Raw genomic sequence first — 16,515 nt, 5'->3', positions numbered from 1 at the left:
GATCGCTAAATTCTTGGGGATTCCTTACATACATAGCATTTGGCTATTATCAAATAGCGATTCAGTAAAAATCGCTATTTGGTGGTCGCAAAATGCGTTTTTGATACATGTGGCCATCTATCTCTTCCAGAATTAAAAAAAAAACATTTTACTATCAGAAGTAGGCCAATTCATGAAGATTTTCATAAGACCTTTGTCCGCCTCACATTTACATTTTTTTAAGTAGAAGGTAACCTAAAACTACATATCATAACCGGGCACTGTAGTGGAGTATGAAATGCAGAACAAAAATGTATAAGAACCTTATACCCAAAGCCCCCAAAAAAGCTGGAGGACGAACATAATGAAGATGCATATACTGCCAGTGATCCACCGAATCCCTCAAAGTAAATCAGGGTTGGCTAGCCACTGACTTCCTGTAGGAAGCTGGCTCTGTATATATTATACCAAAGTAAGGTATGGTGTGCACAGAGTTCAGTGGATCCCCAGAGGCTAGCAGAGACTCAAGTAGATAATACCAAAAGCTCTATTTGTAGTTGGGTGGTCGATCAGTTAGGCTTATCAGAGAGCTACGTTAAGCATTCCGGCAAGAAATGATAGCCCACACTCAAAGACTGAATCCAGGCCAATTTGTTTGTTTAAAATGTTATTATTTGATTATTTAATTTCTAGAACCAAGAAATACTCAGTTTCAGGTAAATAACAGTTTTCAAAGGCAGTAGAAATGCTTACAGACTTGGGAATACTTTGGTATTGTCAATCAGAAACAGTAACAATTGATACTTCAAAAAAGATAGACAATTGTATGATATAGGTAGAATGCAGTGCAGTCCTAAGGAAGGAAAACAGTGTTATGCATTAGCAGGTGTGTACCCAACTTACTCTTCCAGTCTTCAAGGGTTTAGACCAACACTGGCCAGGGTCAGTTTAAGGTGGGTACTGCAACACCAGCGGTGCTGGGGTGGCTGGTTGCAAAGGTCATCAAGCCCAATGTTAGTCAGTGGAGACTGGGGGCACCCGAATGGGTGTGGGATTCAGTATCTATACCACAGTGGTTGTTACCAGCAATGATATTTACCCTTGCGGACCGTGGAGAGCAATGGAGATGAATGGGATTCAGTTGACCGCCAGCACCGTTACCATCGCAGTCTTCGTCAGCAATTCACTGTAGATCAAAGGGAGGCACTGCCAACCCAGCAGTTGCAGTCATGAAGATTGAGATGCACAGGGGATAAAGGAGTACTGCCAACATCGGACCTTTACAGGTTCTCTGGAACAGAGCTCAGACCTGCTTGGGTCGTTGGACTGAGAGGATCCCTCTAGGTCATGGAGGCCATCTAGCTGCGGTGCATCAACATAAGTGCCAGTCCTCTACCACTGCCGTCTTGGGTTTCTTTTGCATTAGTGAGTCGCGTCAACATAAGTGTTGGTCCTCAACTGCTGGTCTTCTTGTACTAGCAGATGCTGGGGACTAGAACCTCTAGCCCAAAGGGAGGTTCTTAGCGATTTGGTGAAGGCTGAAAGAAAGGTCTCTGGGGGTTCTGGGAGGCCCTGCAGGTTTTCTGGAAGTACAGCAGGTCCAGTTGTCGAACCGTTATAGGTGGCAGGGCTCTTGCCGGGTTATGTCTGCAGCGGTTCAGTTCCTGGTCCGATAGCGGTCCTCTTCTTTTGTCTTCTTTGGTCCGTCAAATCTGAGGATCAAAGTTCAGGGGTGTCCCTAAAAACTGAATTTAGATATGTTACAGAAACTGGCAGACAGCAGCCAATGGGCTACCTGCCTTTAGGGTGACTAATCCCTTAGAATGTCCCACCTCCCTTTGGGGAGAGGGCATCCCCCTAATCTGATTTGATGAAGCCTTCCATTCAAGATGGAGGATTTTCTAAGGAGGGGGTTATGTCGGTCCAGGGCACCTTAGGGTTGGTCCTGGCAGAGAGGGGACACACCTCTACAGACTACTATTTTCCCAGCCGACCTTGCCCCCAAAAGTGGGGCTTCTTCAAGGGGGGATAACTATCTGGGGAGGCCCTGGCTGGCATATCAAATGGCAGGAAGCCTTTGAGGCTCACCACCCTTGAATGTTGTTCCTGTTTGGGGATAGGTGTGAAGCACCTCCACACCAAGCAGCCTTTGTTCTGACCCACGAGTGCACAAAGTCTCCCACCTCAGCAGGCTGCTGCAGACCAGTGAGCTGGACACGAGGGACTTGGTCGTTTTTCAGGGGGCATATCTAAGATGCCCTCTGAGTACATTTTGTAATAAATCCAACACTGGCATCAGTGTGGGTCTATTGTGCTGAAGAGTTTCATACCAGACTCCTTAGCATCCAGTAAAGCCATCATGGAGATGTGGAGTTTGTAAAGAGAAATTCCCAGTCCATGTACTCAATATAGCTCCACTGCACTTACAATGTCTGTGAATGACACAGACACTGTAGGGGCACATTGCTCATGTCGCTGTGCCCTCACCTGTGGAATAGGGCACCCAGCCTTGAGGGCTGTGAGGTCTGTTAGGGGGTGACTTATCTATGCTACAGGCAATTGTTGGTGGGTATGTCACACAGAAATGTGTGACATGTTGACTCTGAAGTCTGGTCTGCACCAAAACACACAGTCTGCAATGGCAGTGTGTATGTGTTTGGTGAGGGGCCTCTGAGTGTGGCACAATGCATACTGCAGCCCTTAGAGCCCCTCTCTAATTATAAGGCTATTGGGACCACTGTTACCTTCTACAAGGGACTCTCAGGTGAGCCAGAGGTGTGCCAATTGTGGAAACAAAGGTACAGTTTTGGGAACGAGCACAGGCACTGGGAGCCTGATGAGCAGGGACCCAGTGCACACTCAGTCAGAGCATCATATAACAGGTAAAAAGCGGGGCATAACCATGCACTCTCCTACAGTTCCTTAATAAGAACAAAATAAATTGATCATTTTAAGTTAATTTCCTCTGAACCATCGATCTATCTTAGCGTGTGCAGCAGTTTTAAATTTAGTCTGTATACTTGTAAGGTTGATTATATTCTTCTTAAGTCACACAGATAGCCCAAATGGGAGTCCTTCAATGCACAAAAATGTCAAAAATAATGTAGCCGCTAACTCAGTGGAATTAGTAAACAGACAGCTCGATTCACCAGCTGTAGATTGCATCAGAGAATTCAGATTGACCCTTCGATTCTTTCTAAGATGAGGTGGACATCAGTTACCTCATAGATGTGGTCTGTAAATGTCAAATCATGATAGGCACGTAAACTTTAATAATTGGGATTCTAGATAGGCCACCATAATTAGCTGAGAAGTAAATATGGGACAGAGGTTTAAATGGCAAATCCTGGGCCAACTTTGGTGTGGTAGAAGAAATGGAGAAAAAAAAAGGATAGTTGTAGTTGCTCCATACAAGAAAAGTTACATTTAATTTGTATTTGTTATACAAAATATATATTAAAATAAGTTAAGATATTGTATTCATTTCTCAGTTATGGGAAGTACATTAGGTTAATCATTCATGGGATTGTAAGCACGCTACTCACCTGTGAGGGTCTCAAGGCGCTGGGTGATCGGACAGGGGGGTCAGCAGATCCCTTAGCCGAAGAGACAGGTCTTGAGGGTCTTCTTGAAGGTGTTCAGGGAGGGGTGCATCTGATGTCTGCTGGTAGCTCGTTCCACGCCTTGGCTGCAATGTGGATCTTCCGCCTGCTCAGGTTCTTTGGATGCGCAGGGTTTCTGCCAGTGCGAGGTTGGCAGATCGGAGGTTTCTTTTGGGTATATGGAAGTTGATCCTGTCGTTGAGGTATTTAGGTCTGTTGTGTAGGAATTTGTAGGCGTGAGTGGGGGTCTTGAAGGTTATTCTTTTCTCCACAGGGAGCCAGTGGAGTGCACGTAGGTGTTGGCTGATGTGTTTGTGCCACGGGATGTTGAGGATGAGTCGCTAGGTGGTGTTATGTATAGTCTGGAGTTTGCCGAATAGAGACTTGTTGATGCCGGCATAGAGAGCGTTTCTGTAGTACAGTCTGCTGGTGATGAGTGCGTGGGTGACTGTCTTCCTTGATTCCGGCGGGATCCATTTGAATGTCTTGAGAAGGATGCAGAGTGTGTTGAAACAGCTGGAGGTGACAGCATTGATCTGTTGGTTCATGGTGAGTGATGAGTTGAGTACGATGCAGAGGTTTTTGGCATGGTCTTAGGGAGTAGGTGGGCTCCCGAGGAGGGTCGGCCACCAGGTGCTGTCCCATGCCGAGAGAATGGTTCTGAGGTCGAGGACTTCTGTCTTCTCAGCGTTAAGCTTCAGGCAGCTGTTGGTCATCCAGACTACGACGTCCCGCATTCCTGTCTGGAAGTTGAGTTTGATGTTTGCAGGGTCTTTGGTGAGGTAAAGGATGAGCTGGGTGTCGTCAGCGTAGGATACAAAGTTGAGGCCGTGTTGTCGGACGATGGCAGCGAGGGGGGCCATGTAGATGTTGAAGAGGGTCGGGCTCAGGGATGACCCTTTCAGGACTCGCCAGGTGATTGTTGTGGGATTGAAGAGGAAGGGTGGCAGTCTGATCCTTTGGCTTCTTCTGGTGAGGCAAGATCGGATCCAGTCCAGGGCTGTTCCTTGTATGCCAGTGTTGTGTAGTCTTGCGAGTAGTGTGCGGTGGGAGACGGCGTTGAAGGCTGCTGATAGGTCGAGTAGGATGAGGGCTACGGAGTGGCCTTGGTCCAGGAGGGTACGGATGTCGTATGTGGCGGCGAGTAGGGCAGTCTCTGTGCTGTGGTTGCTTCGGAATCCGGATTGGGACGGGTCGAGGATGGCGTTCTCTTTGATGTATCGTTGTCAGTTCACTGTTGACTGTCTTCTCTGCGACTTTGGCTGCAAAGGAGAGGAGCGAGATGGGCCGGTAGTTCTTGTGGTCGGTGGGGTCGGCCGTGGGCCTTTTCAGCAGGGGCCTGACTTCTGCGCATGTCCAGTCATCTGGGAAAGTGCCTGTTTTGAAGGTGGTGTTGATGGTGTGCTGTAGTTCGGGTGCAATGGCGGCTGCGGCTCTATGGTAGATGTGCGGAGGGCAGGAATTGGTGGGGGCCCCTGAGTGGATGCCTTTCATGGTCGAGACTGTGTCTTCGGTCGTGATCGGTGTCCAGTTGGAGATAGTGGGATGGCTGGTGTCTCTGGGGGGCGGGGGCATATCTGAGGCGCCTGGAGGGTGGTCAATGAAGTTGCCATAGAGGTTTTTGATCTTGAGGTGGAAATAGGTTCCAAGTTTGTCGCAGAGGTCCTGGGATAGGGTGATGGCTGTGGTTGCACTGCATGGGAAGGTGAATTCCTCAAGGACACTGAAGAGTTCCTTGGAGTTGGTGGAGTTGGTTCGGATTTTGTTGTGGATGAAGTTCTTCTTGGTTGTTCTGATTTGGTTGTGGTAGTGTGTCATAGCGTCCTTGTAGGTGGAGTCGTTTTCGGATGTCTTGGTGTTTCTCCAGTTCTTCTCCAGGCGTCTGCAGGTTCGCCTGGCTTTTTGGAGGTCGGTTGTGAACCGGGCTGCTTTCCTGGGGCAACGTTTGCCAAGGTTGCCTAGCCGGGCGAGCTCGTCCGTGCAGTTGGAGTTTCAGGTGTGGAGTCCTCTGGCTGTGCTGTTTGCGTTGGATGTCCTGGAGTGGCCGTTACGGGTGAGGGTGGAGTTAAGTTAATGAATTCATGATAGTGGGTAAAGATGGGGTAATTAATGGTCATGACTCAGTGCCTGATTCCGAGTTATGGCGGTGTTGCAGCGGGCTGCAACGCGAGCGCCCCGGTGCAAAACTGCCTAAACGTAGTCAGCCTGCCCGCCATATTCCAACTGGAATACAGGTCAGTCGGTTATGCAGCGGTGGTGCCTTTCTATGGCTCCCGGGAGAGCCTTAGCAAGGCACCACTGTGGGAGCGCCGCAGCCCGTTCCTGCATGGACCAAAATACACAATGTTGTGCATTTTGTTTCATGCAGGAACAGGGTGTGCAGACAGACAGGGGGGCATGGTGGAGCTCACCATGTGACCCCCTGCATGCACCCCCATGCACAGCAGCAACACAGGGCTCTTTAGGGCCTCCTTCGTGTCCTCATCACCACTCTTTTCATTGCACGCCCACCGCCATTAAAAGCGTTGCAGTGGGTCATGCTCGGAGGAGCCTAGCCGGCGACCAAGATGGCTGCGTAGGGAATCTGCTCCGCTGACCTCCCTTCCCCACCACGAGATCCTGGAGTCTATCCTGGGCCTGAGCCCCACTCCCGTAATTGGGAGCAGAAGTGACGCCCGTATGTGTTGGCCCGAGCCGCCTCCGAGGTCCGGTGGCGGAGACATGCCGACGGCAAGATTGGGGCCTGGTCCGGCACGGAAACCGGGGCCTTGAGTGGTGGCGCAGCCGCCCGGCAGGGTGTCAACAACGGGGCCCGAGGACCGGAAGGGGCCGGTCCGGTCCAGACAAAGGGAGCAATGTCTGCGGGGCAATTGGCGAGCCCCACAGCACACGCACAGAAGTGGAGCTGAGCTGAAGGGACATGGGCGCTAGAGGACGCACCTGCCCAGCCAGAGAGTCAGTGTGTGGGGGTCACGGAGGAACAAAGGCGCCCCGGGATCACCCGGCGTGGGCTGTGGACTGGCTGCACCGGTCTGGCCGGTAAATTGAATGAAACGCCCCCTGGGGAAAAAAAGGCAAGATCAACCTGAGTCTGGGGGAGAGCTGGAGAACAGCGTGAGGGGCGCGGGCATTGATCGCCGCGGCAGCCAGGCCCTGAGGATTCCGGGAGAGGTGCTGCCCTGGGGAGAAGTGGTGGATGTGTCGCCCTGAGAGGGTCCGGGGGTGCTGGAAGCCGCGTCGCAGGCTATAAAGAGGAGACCCATGCCTGGGCGGACCCGGGGGAGAACCCATTAGACCGTCTTGTGTAGCCAGATGATGTAACTGGCCGCTGGGGGTACCTTCGAAGCGCACACTATCTGAGAGGCACCAGGGAGTCAGCAGGTGCGGCTGGGAAGAGATGTGCAGGGAGTAGCTGGATATACTCTTGAGAGTGGTAAGGAGACATCAAGGAGAACTTCTGTAAGACCGGCCACAATATAGGAGAGATCCTGGGGGGCGAGCCTGCCATAGAATTTGCTCAGTGGGGCGGTGGACCGGTGCAGTGGTGTGAATCGACCGTGTCGGAGTCGGCCAGATACCGCGACTGGAGGGGAGACTTTGAAGACGACGCAGAACTCTCCTGCTGCTGGATAACCCTCCAGGAGCTGTGCAATCTGTGGGGCGCGCCACAGACCGGGCAGCCAGACGCGGCCTGGTGGAGGCTCAGGGGGGCGAGATTGGAGGCGGCCCATCGTTGAACATCGGGGGCGGACTGAGGAGCTGAGACTTTGTGCTAAGGAGGCAAGATGGCGATGAAAACTGACCTGGATAAGTCCCTGCCTCTGTCCTCCGAGGGGTCCAGAAACATTCAATCCAATAAACTGGATCGCTACACTCAGCCTAAGGGGTCCCCGGTGGACTCGAAGAGGGCCCCCCTGGGGGGGAGAGGTCGCTCTTGCCCAAGCTGAGCCAACCTTGACGGATCTTATGGCGGCCATCACCAGAGTTCAAGCATCCTTGGGCCAGAAGATGGAGGCCCTAGACAACAAACTCGACACCGTCACAATTGAGATGGGGCTGATAAGAGCGGACCTCACAAAGGCAAGTGAGAAGGTGAAGACACTGGAACTCAAGACAACCAGCCTAATTGACGATGTGAACCTGTCACAGCAAGATGTGCGAGATCTTAAGGCCTCAAGAGTCCTCACAGATCGCAAGATTATGAAGGCAGGGCACGGCGCAACAATGTTCGTATTCTGGGGGTGCCCGAGAAGTCAGAGGGTCAAACACCGGACCTGTTTGTGGAAAATATCATTCTCAACCACCTCAAACCTAAAGGTCTAAGTAATTTCTTCACGGTCAAACGTGCGCACAGAGTCCTGGGGGGCAGACCCAGACCAGGGTCCTATGACCGCCTCCCCCCGTCCTATAATCGCAAAGGTCCGGAATTTTCGTGACAGAGATGTGATCCTACAGGCGGCCCGAGCTGGGCCCCCGTTGAGATTTGAAAATGGGACTCTCTCTTTCCGGATTTTACTCAAATGGTACAAAAGCAGCATCAGGGCTTCTTGTCGGTGAAGAAGAAATTGAGAGACAAGGGAATAAAATAAGCCATGATGTTTCCGGCCCGCCTTCGGGTGGAACTCCATGGGAAGGCCTGGTTTTTCGACAATCCTGAGGTGGTGGCGGATTGGTTGGATAGTACGCACACGACAGAAATGGAGAGCCAAGACCGAGGAGAGGCGGATGAACAATAAAATTGCGTAAAATGGTGACTGAATGGGCTAAAGTGTAGTAAGTTATAAACGGGGGGTGGGGTGGGTATGTAATGGTTCCCCTGACCTGCTGAGTTCGAATAGATATCTCGGTAGATTGATATATGCAGGGGTAGCGATGGTGGGACAGGGGAAAGGGGGTGGCGGGCATGTCCGGGGGCCCTCCTCTATTTTCTACCTTTAGTTTGTTGTATAGTAGGTTGGGGGCGACAGGCACACTGCTAGTTGGGGATGAGCGTAAGCTACACGCAGGGGTGCAGGGTGGGGGGAGGGGGTTGAGAATTAAGGGGTGTTTTGTATCTAAGTTTCAATAAAGTACAGAAATATTTGCGATCTGTTTTTCTTTTTTTATTGCATCAGGTGACCTAGACAGGATATACCATTATAATGTCTTCTGGTAGACCGGGATTGGGGATATCCACGCTCTGTTGGAATGTGAATGGCCTTGGGGACAAGATAAAACGGGGGATGGTGAGTCAATTCATCAGGAGACACTCCCTGGATGTGGTGTTGCTACAAGAGACGCATCTGGCTGGCAATCGTTGTATGGCACTACACAGGGGAGGCTATAAGTTGGTAGCACACGCCAGATTCACCACAGGGTCCAGGGGGCGGGCATCCTGGTGAGAAACTCCTTTCCTCTGACCATCCAGGCCACTTGGGCAGATAAATGAGGCAGATACGTTGGCATCTCAGGGCTGTGGGAGGGGAGAGTTGTTACTTTTTTGTCTGTGAATGTTCCCCAGAGTCTGCAGACAGACATCTTTCGAGATCTGTGCGCAATTTTTTTAACTCTGCCTGCAAGTAAACTGATTCCGGGAGGGGACTTTAATGCCGTGATGGATGGTGAAGTGGATAGGCACCCAGCCTGAGTTCTGAGGCTGTCCCAGAGGTGGTTGCCAGATTTCGTAGAAACAACTGGGCTAACGGGTGGGTGGCGGTTGAGGAACACAGATGGAGTGCATTACACACACGCCGCAGCTGCGCACCACTCCTTATCAAGAATAGACTATATCCTAGTACCAGCGTCCGATCACTCTCCAATCTGGCTTAGGGTGGAGGTGGGACAGAGAGATGTGGGGAGGACTGCCCCCATTAATGCATGGCACCTAGAGACCCTGACACCAAGAAGGAGGTGGTACAAGTCACAGAGAGGTATTTCCAAGAAAATGTGGGAACTGTTGAATCGGCACAGTCTCTGTGGGAGGCATACAAGACGGTCATAAGAGGGGAAGTCTTATCATTAGTCTCTGGGAGGAGGAGGAAGAGCCGGGCAGAGGTTGACAGGATAGAGGCTGAATTGACCGAGATGGAGGAGGAGGTGTCAAGAGATGCCACCCCCGAGGGAATGCACGGTTTGAGACTCCTTCAAGATGAATATAGGAGCCAGGCTAGGGACCGGGCTAAAGTGCAACATGCAAACACCCAGAGTAGGATATATACGAACTCGGCGATAAAGCAGGGAAACTGATCGCGTGGTTGGAGAAAGGTTGGTGCCAGAGTTGCAGATAGGGGAGTCGAGTAGAGTGACGGATCCGCAAGTGATAGTAGAAGAGTTTGCTGCTTATTATAGATCAGTGTATAAGTCCGCAGGTAACTATACAGAGGCCGAAAATGAAGCTATGCTACATGACATCCAAATGCCCGTAATGTCGGAGAACAGGAAATACCTGGACTCCCCCCCTCACGAACGACGAAGTGGCGCAGGCTATTAGAGGGGTGCATTCCGGGAGGGCCTCAGGCTCGAACGGAATCCCCATAGAGCTGTATAAACTCAATGCGAATAAGTTAGCGCCTTTTATCCGTGCCATGTTTGTTGAGAGCAAGGAGAAAGGCCAGCTCCCATACAATCAACAAGGGCAAACATTATAGCTGTTCACAAAGAAGGGAAGCCCAAGATACTATACTCTTCCTACCGGCGAATCTCGCTATTAAACGCCGAACCCGAGGTGCTGGCAAAATTGCTGGCGACCAGGCTTGCCAAGGCCATCACCACTCTGATCCACCGGGATCAGTCGGGTTTTATGCCGCGCCGAAATATGGCTTTAAATCTACGGAGGCTGCATGGAATTTTGGGAGGCGCACCAAAGATACATGAACCGGCGGCCTTGTTATCGTTAGATGCAACCATGGCTTTTGATAGGGTCGAGTGGCCTTATTTATTTGCAGCTTTGACGAAGGTGGGTATCGCCACGAGTTTATAGGTTGGGTCCGTCTTCTATATTCAGATCCCCTTGCCAGAGTAGTGGTGAACAACCACCAATCCGCTGACTTTGCTCTGGGCAGGGGCAGAAGACAGGGGTGCCCTCTGTCCCCGCTATTATTTGCTCTGGCACTTGAGCCGCTGGCGGCGTGGGTCCGATCGATTAGAGGGCTGCGTTGGACGCCCGAGTGGGAAGACAAGATCTCGCTGTACGCAGGTGACATTCTGCTATATTTTACTACTTCCAGGGAATCCTTGATTAGCTTTCTGGACGTCCTGGCAATATTCGGGGAGTACTCCGGCTTTGCCGTTAACTGGGCGAAGTCGGTGCTTTTTGTCCTCAGCGGAGATCCCCTGGTCGTTCCAGGTTCATGCCCACTGAAAATTGAGCCAGTGGGGTTTCGATATCTGGGTATATATGTTACCATGGACCCGAAATTGAGATACGAGAACAATCTGGGGCCCCAAATGGCTAGGTTCCGCAGAGATGTGGTTATGCGATGAACCGCGGTCAGATACCGGGGGGGATATTACAAGAGCTCTATACGCTAGGAATGGCCGGTTTCCCCTTGTCGGGCTATCAGCGCATGCGGTGCACGTGTGGCAGGCAGCCACCCGAAACCCTAAGTGGGACGGGAGACTAACTCTTGCGACCCCATTGTGGAATTCAGAGAGATTGGGAAGCCTGTGGAAAACAAAGGGATTTGACAAGTGGGACCTCATTGGGATCTCGCAAATTAGGGACGTCTGGGGGGAAAGATGAGATCCTTACTTTCGACGCTCTACAAGAAAATTATCATCTGCAGGAGAGTGAGCGTTACCGATACCTTCAGGTCAGGCATGCCCTACTGTCAAATATTCCCAGAGGCACCACGCCCCCGGAGGCCTCCCCTTTGTAGGACCGGGTATTAGATGGCCACCTCCCAGAAAAAAACATTTCATTGATCTATAAAAACAAATTAATCATATGGGGGATCCATTAGCGGCCATTAGGGAGCAGTGGGGCGCAGATGGCCTAGTATTGGATGATGAAGATTGGAGGGAGGCAGTCTCCTCCCCGAAAGCAGTAGCCATCCAAATGAGACTTAGGCTGGTCCAATTGAAGATCCTCCACAGATCTTACACCACAGGACCTCGGCTGGTGCGGATGCGACTGGCAGATAGTGGGGAGTGTCGGAGGGGGTGCGGGGAGATCGGAACGTTTATGCATATACTGTGGCACTGCCCTGAAATACAGGATTATTGGGCCAAAATCCACGATAAGATCCATGAAGTTATGGGGGTGGAATTGGTGCTAGAGATCAGAAGATGTGTCCTAAATGTATGGGAACCCATGAACCTGAACTCCTATGGGAAGCTGTGGGTGACCGTGGTGTGCATGATTGCTAAACGGAACATCGCTCAGCTGGGGGGAGCCAGTCAGGTGCCACAGATTGGGAAGTGGATGGAGGATCTGGACTGGTGCATGTTCAGGGAGAGGTCTGTGTCCTAAATGTATGGGAACCCATGAACCTGAACTCCTATGGGAAACTGTGGGTGACCGTGGTGTGCATGATTGCTAAACGGAACATCGCTCAGCTGGGGGGAGCCAGTCAGCTGCCACAGATCGGGAAGTGGATGGAGGATCTGGACTGGTGCATGTTCAGGGAGAGGTCTGTGTACGTTGCCGGGGGCTGCCCCAAGAAATTGGGGAAGGTCTGGGGTGCTTGCAATGGATATAGAGGGGATATTTGTACTCCTCCAGAGGTTAGAGAAGTGGCAGTAGCGTTGGAGTCCCTTTGATCCCTAAATGTTATTCTGTGAAATTCATTTTGTAAAACGGAAATGTATATCCGATTAATGTGAAAGTATATATGTCGCCTGATGCATTGATTTTTTGAATATGTTAATAAAAAGAGTTTAAAAAAAAAAAGCGTTGCAGTGAGGAAACTCAAAATATATACTTGGTGGTGCCGCAGCAGACCCGCCAGCATATTACAGCCTCACACTGCTGCGCCACAGCTGCTGAATCAGGGATCCCCGGTGTTTGCGTTGGTCCTGTGGCAATCCCACCGCTGTATTTGTAATACGGCGGGTGGACCGGCAGTCTGGTGGTACAAGGCCCGCAACCACGGGTCAGGGGTCATAACTGGGCCCTTAGTATAGGTGAATCGCATTCAAAAGTGTAAAGTTAAACAGCAGTTCAATTACCTGGAATGGGGTACCAGTTTTAGGAACCTAGACACAAGTGGCCAATGGACCATGTAGAAAACATCACATAAACTGTTTGGAGTTAAAGGCAGGTTTGTTTACCCTGAAGAGATTTAGAAACGATTCAAAAACTGTTTGAGGAAGCATCCAGTATTATTAAGAATGGAAAATGTTACAGCTGTGAGATGCATGCACAGGCTGGTATATGAACATTCAAAAAGGTCAGGGTTGCTGGCTTTACAATTCTAGAATTTCTGTTTGGATCACTAAATTTGTGCTGAGGACAGAGGGCCCGATACACATAACTAACTTAAGACAAAATCCTAAACTTACTACTTTTGGTATTCACAGAAGTTAGGATTTTGTCTTAAGTTTGTCTTAAGACAGACTTAAGACAAACTTAAGACAGACTTAAGACACTTAAGTTAGGATTTTATCTTAAGTTTGTCTTAAGTCTATCTTAAGTCTGTCTTAAGTCTGGCTTAAGTTTGTTTTAGGACAAATTTAAGACAAAATCCTAACTTCTGTGAATACCAAAAGTAGTAAGTTTAGGATTTTGTCTTAAGTTAGTTCTGTGAATTGGCTCCAGAGTATCTACTAGATTTAGAGAACAACCTAACACATAAAAATTTGTGTCATTGATTGGATTACAGCAATTGGAAGCTAAATCTGATTTTCAAGCACATTAGTTCATGTGGGCTTCCTGGAAGTGGATTTGTTTGCCAGCAGGACGACAAACTTTCTCTTTGCCTTCCTACTAGTTTCTCTCCCACCTTGTAGGGTGCCCTGGATTTCTTTCATGTTTAGTGTCTCTGGGGTCTCTATGCCAATAGTTTCTGCAATGTTTCTTCCCACCAATGGTATCGGCTGGTTGTTTCCCTGTGTTCATTCTCAGAGTACCTCCTCACCTGTAGCTTCTGCATGCTAACTCCCCATTTGTATTTTTACTTTGGATTATCTCACTCGGAAGTTTCTTTGCGGATTCTATGGATCTGTGGCCTCATAATTTCCAGGGTTTCCCTAGCATTTTATGTACCTGTAACAAATGTTTTCTCTTCGCCCATGACTTCTCTAGGGTTCTCTATCATCTTAATTTTGCAGGGGTTCTCATCAGTTTCATTTTTAGAGTTTCCATCCTTCGGTGGCCTCTTAGGGGACTCTTATGTGGCTTCTCTGACTTTTCTGCACACTACTCTATTCTGGAGTTTCAGCTGTCATTTCCTAAAGTCTGCTTCTTTTTCATAGCTTACCCATGAGTTCTCTGCATCTTTGGTTTCTGCATTGTCTCACTGTAGTTTCCCTGCATCTCATGCTTTTCTGTGGTTTTTCTTTATCCGGGGTCTTTTCAAGGGTTTCTCTTTACTTGTGATCCCCTCAAGATGTTTTCTCACAACTCTGTACTGTGCATCTTGAGTGAATAATGAGGCCTTTTATAAAGAGATGACTTTGCCATGACCTTCCTGCCTCATACACTATTTACTCCATGGAGAAGCCCAGGTGTTTCATGTGAACACACTTTTTGGGAATTCTGCCAAGTTCCCTACTGGCCTGTCCACCTCTTGATCCAATCTAAATACCTGTAGGGAAAGCCATTCTGGCTTGTTCTTGTATTCTTTTCCTGCGTTTATTTTAAGTCTAATGCATCAATTTTGTAAGCATAGTATAATATGGCATTGAGATACATAGCCAAAAACAGTCATTTCTTTGTGAAACAATAATGACTTCCCTATTACTTCGAATTCCATTTGCCGACTAGTATCCTGGTATAAATAACGTACTTCTAGATAAGCTAGGGTTATATAGCTAGTACCTCCTAACTTCAGAGAAAAATAAGACTATCATTTGGAGATATATATACAAAGAGCAGTTAAATTTGATGCACACAGGAAATCTGAATTTATTTGCACCTTAATATAGTACATAAGCATTAAGCGCAAGATTTTATATATTTTGTCAGCTCTGTGACTAATATCATCCTCTGTGGCTGCACTTAGGACAACTTGGAAAACTTGTGAACTCATCAGCTATTAACTATAATATCTGCACAATGTTCTTTGATGACAGATTGAATGGGATAAAATTCCTAAACGAAAAGTATACAGTATAACCATCTTGTTACGATACGTACGGCCCTGTATATCGCTCTTGGGGAAATGCTGGACAACTCAGTGGAATGAAACTTCAGGTTCGAGGCATGTGGGCTGCTGAATTCCTATCTTAGCATAGATCGCCGCCTAGTGTTGGGTCCAGATGTTTGCACCTTGTTGTCTTGGAAGAGTCTTCGAAGTATCACGAGATAGGTGACTCCTCCCCTGGACTACAGTGCGCATGGGCATCTTCTCCATCTTCAGATTGTTTTTCTCCGCCATTGGGTTCGGATGCACTTCGACAACTCCAATTTCGAGACCGAATTTTTCCAAATTTCTAAGGCCAAAAACCTTCTACTTTCGACGGTATTGTTTCAGCTCGGTATCCCTCGACTCAACAACTCCTTCCATCTATATCTGGTAGTCGACGCGGGCCGTTGGGCCTTTTCGACGCCACGTGGGCCTCCTGCCGATGGAAAGGACCCTGTTCAAAAGATGCCGACAATGTCGATCCAAGTTTCCACATAGCGATAAGCATACAGTATGCAACAGGTGCCTATCTCCGGAGCACAACGAAGAAAACTGTCCAGCTTGTGCTCAGTTCCGGTCGAAGAAAACTATCCGGAACCGAAGAGCTGCTCGACAAGAAATGCAGAGACAGGCACCAGAACTGGAAAACATTTGAGGACGAACATGAACTCCCAGCGGCAGCGGACTCCGACCTAGAGCTAGTCACTGTAGAAGACCAGTCGGACTGCGATGAAGAGATCACACCGGGGCAAACCGTGAGTACCAAAGCCCCTACCCTGCCTCCACCTCCATACAAGGCTCCGGTCAAAGCATCGCCTAAAAGCCTTAGCCGCGACAGAAACGCCGCGACAGAAACACCGCTTTAGAAGCCCCACCTTCCGGCTCGGCTCCGAAGACCATACCCAAGCAAAACACTTCCCAAGAAGGCCGTCGACTCAAAAATGGCTGCAGAGCCGAGAACGGGCGCTGACACCCAAAAAGTTTTCGAACCAAAAAAAGCCGTCGACCCAAAGAAGATCATCGATCCGAAGAAGACCATCGACCCGAAGAAGACCGTCGATCCAAAAAAGACTGTCGACCCGAAAAAGGTCATCGATCCAAAGAAGACCGTCGACCCGAAGAAGGTCATCGACCCGAAAAAGGGAATCGACCCAAAGAAAGTCATCGATCCGAAGACTGCCGCCAAGCCGAAGAAAGCCATCGAACCGAAAAAAGCAGTTGAACCGAAAAAAGTTGTCGAGCCGAAAAAGCCAATCGAGCCGAAAAAGGCAGTCGACCCGAAAAAGACAGTCGAACCGAAGAAGGTCGGCGAGTCAAACAAGGCCGTCGAGCCGAAAAGAGCCATCGAGCCGACAAAGGACGTCGAGCCGAAAAAAACTCCACAGAAAAATAAAGACAAGCAAGCGACCGATCCAAAAACCTTGGCGCCAAAGCCACGGACAGTGGAAGAAGAACTCTTTCATCCTGATCCAGTGAGCCCACAACAAAACACACTATCATAGAACCTGATACAGGACATATATCAGTTTACAAGAAGAACACGAGAAGACTGGACACTGAAGCACCTTCTCCTGTTCCTCCTAAGAAAAAGGACTTTGGGACATCCCCTTCTAGACCTTTCACACCTCCTCCTTTCACTCCTAACATGCCTTATGTTCCATATTCTCCTA

At 49.3% G+C, this 16,515-nt stretch overlaps 1 protein-coding gene across 2 annotated transcripts in view; it reads left to right on the top strand.

Annotated features, from left to right (window-relative positions):
• Positions 1–16,515, top strand: part of LOC147706822 (ATP-binding cassette sub-family C member 10-like) — a 389,662-nt gene that overhangs the window by 237,054 nt on the left and 136,093 nt on the right. The gene's annotated exons all lie outside the window — the stretch shown is intronic.

Source organism: Lissotriton vulgaris, chromosome 6 (genome assembly GCF_964263255.1).
Source record: "Lissotriton vulgaris chromosome 6, aLisVul1.2, whole genome shotgun sequence".
In the NCBI taxonomy this organism is placed as follows: domain Eukaryota; kingdom Metazoa; phylum Chordata; class Amphibia; order Caudata; family Salamandridae; genus Lissotriton; species Lissotriton vulgaris.
Note: the sequence above shows the minus strand (reverse complement) of the source record. Positions and strands in the feature narration are given on the sequence as shown.